We start from the raw sequence: 11804 nt of genomic DNA, 5'->3' as shown, positions 1-11804 counted from the left end.
TGTTCAAATAGCATTCACTCTGGAGGTCTTCCCTGACTAGCCATCCTAAAATGCTCAAAATTAGCAGCTCTCATCTGCTCATTCCCTTTTACTTTCCAAAGTATGGTCATCTTCTTTTTTCTTTCTGATACTGTTTACTACCGATTGCTCTTCATATGTGTTTGTTTGTTTACTCATTTGTCTCCCTCATGAGAATATCAACTCCATGATGGTAGGACGCCTTTTTGTTGACTGTTTATGAGTAATGTTCCATTGTGTGGCTATATCACCATTTATTTATCCATTCAACAGTTGACCCGCATCTGAGTTTATCAGGTTTGCAGTTCTGTTACAAAACTGCTAAGAACACTTACATACAAGTCTTTGTGTAGATACATGTTTATATTTCTCTTGGGTAAGTACCCAAGGGTGAAATTGTTCTGTCACATAGGAAAGGTAGCTAAACCTTGAAGAAACTCCCAAACTGGTTTTCAAAGGTATTTTACCATTTTGCGAACCCACAAGCAGCGTGCACGAGGACAAGTTGCTCCATATCCTTGCCAGCGCTTGGGATTGCAGGCGCCTTCATTCCGACCGTTATGAGAGACGTGTAGCAGGCTTGCATTGTGGTTTTGATTTGCCTTTCCTTGATGACAGGGTTATTGAGCATCTCTTCACGTGCTCCTTGACTATTTGTATCTCTTCTTTGATGAAGTGTCTGCTCTTCTGTTTTCCTCATTTTTATTGAGTAGTTTTCTTACTCTGTGTTTATTAGGACTTACTGTAAGACCGTTACATGAAAACCCCCCCTGCACATTTCATAAAATTGTTGTTGAAATTATATTCCTTACATTCTTCAAACGTGCTTTCCTGTATAAGGAAAGTGTACCCCTTTCAGATAGCTAGTGTGAGCTTTTTCATCATGAAATGGGAATTGTTTTCTCATAATATTTCCAATGTTGCCTTGGACAGAGGAATTTCAGCACTGAATGTAATCCTTAATCATGGAAACTATGTGTGAGGTATGCGATAGCCCTCCTACAAGCGCTTCTGTTTTTCTATTAACTGTTTGTGGTTTTACTGTGTGCAGGCTTTTAGTTAAGCAGCTCCAAATTTCTTTTGAAAGTAAATGACACTATTTCAGTTTCTTTATTTTTTAATATGACTCCTGCTACTTCTGATCCAACGCAAGAGAATTCTAGAAGTGTCATTTGTGCCTTGACATTGTTTTTGGTCTTCTTGGATTGATACAGTCCAAAATAATCTTTATACAAAACATGGAGGCTAAAGTAATTCTTTTCCTGTGTTTCTCTAAATAATTACTTTTTATCTTGAATATATAGATTATTTATACTTAGAGCAGCATTTCTCAACGTAATATACAGTTTTATGCTACGTTATGGATGTATGACATTGTTTTCTAAAACAGAGGGCAAAAACATTTTCGTTTCGAATTCATATGTCCCCTTGTAGGTAAGATTCATATCTTAAACATCTTTCTGTTTCTCATGATTCCCTGGGCGTAAAATATTTAATAAATGTTTGTTAACTAAGTGTTAGATAAAGGGGTGGCAGGAAATACTGACTCTGGCACAGCTCTTATGCAGACACTTACCATCCATTCTAGGGTAGACGAACATGAACTGCCTACAGGGAGCTGGAGGGAGAGAGACAGAAGGTGTAACCATAATGTTCTCCAAAAGCAGCTGTATTTCTAGAAAGATCATGTCCACTTAGTGATCAAATGAAATTAATGAAAGAAAAAAAATAAAAGACGGGGAGCTGGAGCTGCTCGGTGGGCAGCCAGAGCCGGAGAGGAGGAAGAGGCCTGGGTGGGAAGCATCGGGCCCTGAAGTCCGTGTCTGTGCTGAGCTCGCTCGACGTGGGTACTAAGGGTTAATTTGCCGTAATAAGATCAGTGTGAACACTGCCTGAGAGGCTTGGGCAGACCCTCAAGTAAGTAATTAATTCTGGCTGCTTTCCGCTCTCTAGCTTTCATCATTCTTAATGTTATCTAATTGTAAAATTATCCTTCAAACCTTCCTAGTATAAAGGGAGAAAAGGCCCAGATCTGGCTCGCTTTTCTTGAGGGCACGGGTGCCTCCCGCGTCTTGGTGGAAGTACCCAAGATGGTGCTAATTAAGGTTGTGCAAGCCCTTGAAAACTTTTGATCAACTTCCATAAAACAGCCTACGAAAGATTTCTAGGAAAGGTCTTTGTGCACAGAGCTGCCATTGTAGGGGGCATGCAGCTTCTCTGGCCTTCAGACCCTCACGCTGACCTGGAGGGACCATGGGTTGGGGATGCGAATAAAAGAGGTGTCAGGAGGAGAGGGAAGTTCCTGGCCTGGCCTCTAGTTACTTCTGCTATTGGGGGTGATGAGGAAAATCTTGGGGACCCTTCCACCTTGTAATAGGCCAAGGCTCCCAATGCCAAGGGTTTTAAGTTCATGTCAGCACAGCCAGGTGACTACAGTCTTCACCTTGAAAGGGCTCTCTTTCATCCCTTGCCTCTTCTTCCTTCAGACATGAAGGCCCCCCTTGCAGACAAAGTCCATGTCCGTCTCTGTCCCTGACTGTGGCAGGAGAGACTGGGCTGTCTTTTCCACTGTGATTACCTGCCTGGGCTGTAGGCCTTGGGGTCCCTGGGTATCCTAGGCAACGTGAGTGCAATGAGCTATTAAAATAATGACTATTTTCTTCAGTCTAGTTAAAAAATAGAAGGGACAGCCTTGGATGGCATCCTGGTCAGGGGGGAAATATCTCATGTGTCTCTGGGGTGAGATATAAAACTAAGGGGCTTGACCTCTTTTGGCCATTAAAGACCTTCGGGTCCTCTCCTGTCTCTTTGTTTCCTACAAGAGTAGTGGTAGTATTAATTCTGTGGCTGGCTAAATTCTAACTGGGGTAATTATACTGTCACCCTATATTCCCCTGGAGATTCAGTTCGAAAAGTTCCTCTTTGATCATGCTCTTAAATCCTACTGCGCTGGGCTTTGTAACATGGCAGGTGAAGAATGGCTATTGGATTCCGCGGGCCTCCCTCTGCTGTGTGAGTGATGCTAATTCTATGTATGTATTCTGCTGAGTGCTTGGGCATCCTTCTGGGGCAAGCTGCTGCAGTAAGCATGAGCTATTATTAGTTTAGTCTCCAGAAGAGAAATTGTTGTTCTAGGCTGTATTCCTTTGATAAATTTTTGTTAAAGCTCTCAACAAACAATTGTCAAAAAAATCAGGAAAATTGCTAGAAGTTTAGGGTTGTTAGAAGTTCATTGTGTGTGTGTGTGTGTGTGTGTCTGTATCTATATATATATACAGGGCTAAAAATAGGTTTTTTTTATACATGCAACACTTCTTCGTAAGTGTCCAGGCGATCTGTTGGCTCACAGTTCTTTGTTATTGGTTAACAATCTCCCATGGTGACATGGCCCCATGAAATGGGGATATTGGGGCTGGTATCTGAGCTGGACACCTTTCAGGTGGTTTGATGCAGAGACAAAATTTATTACTAAAATGCTTTAACATTTTGGTGAGGGAGTCATGGAGACAGTAACTATAGACTTCAGTGAAACTTCTCAAATGCTACATTTTTTAAGTATTAAAAGAAACAACCTAGCTACAGAGTTTACAAAGCTTAAAGGCTTGGTGAGCACTGAGGGCTTAAATAAAGCATGTGACTTAGCGAGGGGCCCACTTCTGACAACAGCATAAATTCAAGCTTATTGCGATAGACACACCCACATATATCTTTATAGGGGCAAACCTAACCACAACACAGATGCTTATAATTTTTAAATCTCTTCCTTTGTGTCTCCTGTCTTTTCTAATATTTATTTTAGTAACTAAACTTATAGAAATCAATTAGCAGTTTTTATAACCTACATGGAAAAAAATCTAAATATATAATAATTAGAGATTTGTTTTTTTAAATCAGAATGTACAGCAAAAAATAATAATGTGGAGCCCCATTTTTGAGCACGGAAAGATGGCAAGTAAGAAATCTTACAAAATCGTGTTTTTATGTAACTATAAACTTGTGAAAGTATACAGTTTTGAGTGTATATGGTGCAAGAATTAAGTTTGGACATTTACACTTGGACATTTATGCATATCTCCCAGTGACTTGGTCATTTTTGTCTTTTTAAAGTTTTGCTGAATATCGTAAGATACATTTTATAAAGAATACCATGTACTGTGCAAATGAATTTAAAACAAGACCACAAAGAAACTATAATTCCGAGAACATGGTACGCTAGTACAATTGCTGGGGAAAAAAGAATGCATTTTATTGAACTGTATCAGTAATCCGATGTGTCAGTTATCTGATGTAACACTCAGTAAAGGACTGGTTTATTCTGAATATGGTGTTTGGCTGGTTAGGGGAGGAAAAAAAGCTGCTGGAGAATTGCTCTGAGATGATAATTGTCAAATGAATTTAAATTCTGAGGCTCCAAGCATGAATTTCAGCAAAACCCTCCAACTAGTCTTAAGCTTGGATGATCATGAGACCAGCATCCCTTGCACAGGAGATGCCAGTTGTGCTGAAGCTGCAGGTGGTCCCTCCTCCCTGGGGTGAGGGAGCCTGAGAGGGGTCTGGGAAGGTTGGAGCAGGGACCTCAGGGGCCATGCAGAGGCAAAGTATTTGGGGATTCTGCAACTCCCTGTGTGGCTGGCCGTAAATAATAAATGAAATATCAAAGGAATGATGCAATTTAATCACATATATGTTACTACATGGAATCTTATCTAAATTTCTACTGTGAGAGACCAAAAAAATATTTTGGGATGTTACCTTTTAAAATGTCCCCTTAATCCTAGTCTGAAATTAAACAGCTGGAGTTTAGCAAATGCTTAGTATGTCAAGCATTCTTCCAGGAACTTTGCATATATTAGCTCATTGAAAACTTACAATGAGCCGAGGAGGTAGATTCTATAACTGTGCTCCAAATGCCCACACTGGAGCCCGGGGGAGGTAAATAGTTTGCTTACTAATATAAATGCTGGAGTCATAACCTTTACCTTCCCACTCCAAGCCTGAGTTCTCTGCATCATTCTAGAAATTGTTGAGAATGAGAATAGCCTTTGAAAATATTTCTGAGATTCTGTATCCTCATGTGTGAAATATGTACAATAACATTGACTTAAGAATTGTGAAGACTTCTTGAGAAGGTTTATGTAAGTATTTGAAATGCCACTAGCTCTTTGTTGCTCTTAGATGGGCGGGCGCTTAGGCACTGGGTTACTTGCTGTAGCAACACCGTATCCAGATCATCCAGACCTTGCTAGTTTCTTTCTGCAGAGATTGACATGAGTGTAAGTAATGGAATGGGCTTCCGATCAATTTTCCCCATCTTTTCAAGCCATGGTTACCACCAAGTCAATGACCGTGTTTTTGAAATAATAACTAAACACATGATCTGATACATTTTTTCAAGTTTTTGAATGTGTGTAATATATGTTTATAATTGTAGAATGTTATAGAAGGGTGTAACAATTTTTTTCATACATAGAATGAGTCCTTTATTGTAAATAATAATACTGCATGAAATTTAAAATTGTAAAATGGAAAAATCTCAAGCATGTGATCACCAGACTTTGAACAGAGTTGAGGGGATACACCAGTGGTGGCCCCAGGCTTCCTCCTAGAGGGTATCTTTTTTGGGAAACTGCCTAGATGAAACCTACATGGGGAAGTGAGAACAAGCTGAAACATCAGAGACCAGGGAATGGATGAGACCAGGGAAGATGTAGATTGATTTTGCTTCTCAAATAGACAGAAAATGATGATGACTCATTCTGAGAGTAAGGGAAGACAATAGGGCAGCCAAAAAGATTGCTGCTGTGTAAAAACCCATTCTCCATCTTGCATTGCCCTGGGAATCTTAACAAAGTCTATATTCTTACACATTTTGTGTGGTTTGAGGTATTTGAAAAACTCAGAGTGGCTAAAGGAATCACTGGCACCAGTCACAGCAGAACAGAGAACAGACACGAATAGCAGGAGCCCAGAAGGTAGAGGACTCCATGTAGAGAGTTTACCTTCCCTCACTCCTTGCTTGGGGATTCTCAGAAATACGAGGGAAGACCTTAAGTCTTAAAACGAAGCACGCACAAGAGTCGGGGGCTGTGAGCCAAAAACACCTAGAACTTAGAGCTTAGACAGGCCCATGTGATATTTGAATTACTTTTATGTACATATTTTGACTGGATCTTTGCAACAGTAAACATGGGATAAAGACAGTCTTTATCCTATGGCCTGGAGTTTAACTTTGTATGATTTTAAGGCTTCTGTTACGAAATAAGACAAAGCACTCAGGAGCAGCATTTTGGTCATATTGGAATGACTTTTTAGGTAACTGGAATTTTGTTTTGTAAAAGATGCTGCTGCCCAGCAACACGGCTTATGCACAACCTGGCATTTAATTTTCTGAAGTGACTGTTGCATATAATGGTTGCTTTGGGTTTCAGCTGAAAATGACAAGCATTATCAACCCACCAGTAATTTGCATAATCCCTCCTCTTTGAGATGGTCCTTGCTTTTCTCTTTGAGAAACTTCTCTTTCTCTGTCTCTTTCCCTTTTCTCTCTCGTTAAACTGTAGTTCCATAGATTATCCCAAGTGGTATCTTGTGACAAGGGATATAGCCATCACTGAGAGTGTAATCCTCCAGCTACGGGATGCCTGTGGGCACCTGATCTTTGTACTGCATCCCCAGCAGCCTGACATCTGGTGGACTGACAGGTGGGTAGGTCTTTCTCAGTGTTCACAGAGCCACAGGGGCAGGACTAACAGCCACCAGAGGCTGCAGGGGTCAGAGGATCTTAGAAAAAATTAAAGCTAAATTGACATCTCCACTTCTTTATATCCCATTTTTTCCTATTCCCTGTTTACCACCTCCAAATATTCAACCACCAACCCCAAAGGGTGTCATTGACCTCCTAGTTCCCAATCACAATGACAAACTTTCATCTTTATTTTACTTGACCTCAAATTTGACAATGTTGATCTGTCTCTTTCTTGATTTTTTCCTGAGTTCCCCAATGACACTCTCCTCTTTTGGTTTTGATGTTTCTAACCATTCATCTTAATCTCTTTTAATGGTTACTTCTCTTTTCTTCTTTTTTTCATGATCTATTTCCTAGACTTTGGCTATCATTCCAAAAACACTATCTATATATTAAAAATGCCCCAGACTGACATGTGTAACTCTTTTTTTGTTTGTTTGTTTCTTATTGAGGTATAGTCAGCTATAATGTGTCAATTTCTGGTGTACAGCATAATGTCCCAGTCGTGTGTATATATATATATACATACACATGTATAGTCATTTTCATATTTTTTCACTAGAGGTTATTATAAGATATTGAATATAGTTCCCTGTGCTATACAGAAGAAATTTGTTTTTCATCTATTTTCATAACAGCAGTTAACATTTGTAAATCTCACACTCCCAAATTTATCCCTTCCCATCCCCTTTCTCCACGTAACTATAAGATTATTTATTATGTCTGAAAGTATGTTTCTGTTTTGTAAATGAGTTCATTAGTATCCTCTTTTTGTTGTTGTTGTTGTTAGATTCCACATATGAGTGATATTATATGGTATTTTTCTTTCTCTTCCTGGCTTACTTCACTTAAGATGATGATCTCCAGGTCCATCCATATTGCTGCAAATGGCATTATTGTATTTTATTGCTGAGTAGTATTCCGTTGTATAAATATACCATAACTTCTTTATCTAGTCATCTGTTGATGGACATTTAGGTTGCTTCCATGTATTGGCTATTGTATATAGTGCTGCTATGAACATTGGGGTGTATGTATCTTTTCATGTAAAAGATGTCTAAATGTCTCCAACAAAAGTATTTATTCTCAGTCTTTTTCTACCCTCCCAACCCCTCACATCAGATACTCACCAGGTTTTATTTATTTTACTCTAGTAATGGTTCTTGTCTTAATTTTATTCTTTATGCTTGAGTATATTTCCTCTTTATCATCTTCATGTAATATAATAATAGCTTTTAAATTATGGTTTCTTTTTTACCCTTTCACACCATCCTCGATACTGTGGGAAGTTATCTTTTTCACATACGTGGCAGACTGTCACACTGGTGGCTCCCCAACAAGTACGTCTCCCAGTATTCATACCCTTGTGTGATCATGACCTATGGTGACTCTGGGGTTGGCCATGTGACTTGATTTGACGAATCATGTATCAGCACATGTGATGTGACTGCAGGCTTAATAAGTGCTGGCACATCAGAGCTTGTCCTCTAGAAATCTTCCCTTTTGGAATCCAGTCACCATGCAGTAGGCAGAATAGTCTAGAATGGCAGTTGGAGGAAGAGAGGCCAACCCCTGAGAAACTAGGTGCTACGGCCAACAGTCAGCACCAGGGCCCCAGACATGAGTGAGGTATCTGGATTTCCAGCCCCAGCTGAATTCCCAGCTGACTGCAGCTGCATGAGGGATTCCAGCTGAACCTACATGGAGAACGTCCCCCTTGACCCATGGAATCATCAGAAATTATAAACTGCTGTTATTTATAGCCACTACATTTTGAAGTGCTTTGTTATGCTTGTAGGAAACTGAAACATCCCATGTAAACTTAAGATTCTTTGTTAGTTTCTAATTTCCTGTGAGCAAAGTTAAAATCGCTTTCCGTAGCTTGTCAGCCTTTTAAATCAGGACATAACCTAACTTTGAGTCTCATCCCTCATATTTCTTTGCACCTTTGCACAGGCTGTGTCCTCCGCATGAAGTACCACCTACCTCCTTCCCATGTGGTCAGTTCCTCACCCTTCAAAACTTTATTCAGATACCATCTTCTTTGTGACTTTTTCCAGGCATTTCATCACTGACTCATCTGTGTTGCTACAGCACTTAGCACATGCATCTCCTTTATTGCCCTTGACATGCTTGTTTATATTTGTTTTGGTTATATGTTTGTCTATCGATTTGTTTCTCCAACTGAACGCAGAGATTGAGTGATCTGGTCCCCACTCACCTGTCTGTCTGTAGTTTTGCTCTCACATTCTGGATCCTGTGACAATACTGAATCCTGTTCACTCTGCCTGGGTCACTCTCCCATCCCCATCCTTCCACCACCCTTCACCCACACTTTTATTTTCCATACCTCTACTCAACTGTTAGGTTCCCCCTTAGACATCACTTCCTCAGCACAGCCTTTCCTAACTCTGCAAGACTTTAGCGGATGCTCCACCTATGAACTTCAACCAGAATGACTCTATTTACCTCCTAAACCAGCCCTTATCTCACCTTCTCTTAAGTGCCTCTTTGCACCTCAGAGGAGAACAAAAATACTTAGAACCAAGCAATGATTCTTCCTTACCCTTGAATCTGGAACAGAGCCTAGCTTAGAGTTCATATTGAATAGGTATTTGCTCCAATAAAGAAATAGAATAAATTGATAGAATAAATGACTGTTCTTCATATATACCAGCTACACATCCTGGAGTTTTAAAGATAGTTATGTTTCCAAATATTCCTTGCCAGAGTCTCTCTATGCACAATTATACTTGCCAAATCTTGGTTTGGAAAAAATAAGATTCATGTACCTACAAGAGTAAAGTGTAGTGGTGACATTGTCTTTCTTTACTTGGACTATTCACTTAATGTAGCCTAAACTTGCATTAACTTTTATTAGCAGCCATATCATACTGTTAGCTTTTAATGAAATTGTGGTCAAATAAAATTCCCCGGGTCTCTTTCACATGAACAATTGTCAAAATGTATAAACAAACTGGTTGAATTAATAGCTGGGAACAGCTAATAGGGAAACCCTATTGCTTAAAATGCAATTCTTTCTGGGCCAAATGTTCGCCCATCTTAACAGTAATTGCCCAATGCATTTGCAGCTAAGGCCTCATTAAAACTTCATGCTCACCTGTGCTTAAGCAGCACGGAGGATGCACAGAGGTTAGGGCAATGGCCAGGTGATCGCCTCCTGGGCTCGCCCAATTGTGAATTTCAGTTAGAGCCACAAAAGTCTGTGCCTTTGTGCCATGATTTATTATAGGGAGCTGTATCCCAGGGGAATTTAAGCAATTCAGAAGCAGCAGGAAGAGACAGGAAGGCAGGTGAGCAAAGAATTGAGTGACTGTTAGAGGTATTGTGACACCTCGTTAATTATTAACTCTGGCAGCAGGCTGTCAAGTTAACCGGAAGGGGAGGGTAGACCTAATTAAGTAAACAAACAGCATTTCTAAGGAGCAGATATAGCCCAGAAACAGGCAGTTTCCGTGGGGTTGGACACAAAAGAGGCGTACACTTTGAGTCCTAGGGAACCTGGATGCATTCCAGGAACCCTTGCAGGTAAGCTGTATATACTTACACTGGTTTCTGGCTGGACTTGTGGTTTATGCCTCAAGCTGCCTCTGTTAGAAGAGACACTATAGCTTGAAGGTCAGTTTTTAACCCAAGGTGAGATGAATGGTACATACAAGAGAAAGAAGAAATAAATATTTGGACTACATTAGAGTAGTTGTTTATGTTGCCTTTCTGTTCAGTGCAAAGTCGCTGAGAGTGAACCTTATGATATGATTGATTTTGTAAGGACTCAAATATGAAGTAATTCTTTTATGCAAGATTATTTGGGGAAAATTAGACATATAAGATAGAGGGTCTCACTAGATCAAGAGAATAAAAACCTCTAGGTTAGAAGAATAGAAAAACGCACCTCCTCGGAGGAGGCAGAAGAAAGGTTCTCGGGAGAGAAGCGAGGCCTCCCAGGGCAGGTCTGCTTTCTGCCCTTGGGGAGGCTGGGGCTCCTTCCTGCCGCCTCCTCCTTGGGCCAGGTGCCTGACCGCTTCACCTCAGATCCACAGGCGAAGGGTAAAGGATGAGACCTACTTCACGCAGTTGTCATGACAATTAGATGAAACAGCATAAATTAATATCCCAGGACAACCCTTCTCTCCATAGCAGGAGCTTGATAAACAGCAGGCACCTTATCCACACCCGCCCAAAGGCCAGGTAGGAACGAAGGGATGGGGGACTTCGGAGGAGTGGCTTTGGACGACTGCAGATGGCTTCCTGAAGCAGAGAACTTTATATTGTCTTCCCAGCTCGGCCAGGCTCCGTGCTACTTCCCCTGCTGTCTCTGAGGGGTTCCCACACGTGTGCCCTTTACAGTGAAAGCGGGCTCTTCACATAGACGCCGATGTGAAGCGTGCCGCCTAGAACTGTGCAACGTGCAGTCTGCAGAACAGAACGCATACTTGGGCCACTCGCTGTAAATTACTTTAAATGTTTGGAGATATTCTTTTTCCCTTTTCATGAAAGTGAAAGGTACCCATTACAGAAAACTCAGGAAATACAGAAAAGCCAAGTGATAAGACTGTTCAGCTGCTCAGAAACAGTTCCTCCTACAATTTTAACAGATTGGTCCATTTCCTTCCAGATTTTTTTTCTTCACATATTTACCTCTGGCTATTAACTAGCTATGTATTCTGTTCTCCCTCTCTAATCTTCAACTGAACAAAAATGGGACTGACTCTGAAATCATTCATGCTAAGAATGAAAGAGACTCTTTAGTGACTTGTGTAGGATGATAAATTCAGGAACTTTTTACTTCTTCCCGTTCCTCACTCTTTTCCTTGTCTTTCTGATGTAATCTGAAGCATTGGAGTTAATCACTGATAGATTTGTACATTATGTATCTTCTTCTTCAGACTTGTTATGTTGATATCTATATGCCATAAAATAAAATTAAACTTTTACAGAAAGGAGGCAGAAACCAGAGAACCGCTCCTGTGACAATTTAGAACCCACAAGAAGAGATTATTGAATTTACAGAACAGAACAA

This window comes from Vicugna pacos, chromosome 8, assembly GCF_048564905.1.
Source record: "Vicugna pacos chromosome 8, VicPac4, whole genome shotgun sequence".
NCBI classification, from domain to species: Eukaryota; Metazoa; Chordata; class Mammalia; order Artiodactyla; family Camelidae; genus Vicugna; species Vicugna pacos.
Note: the sequence above shows the minus strand (reverse complement) of the source record.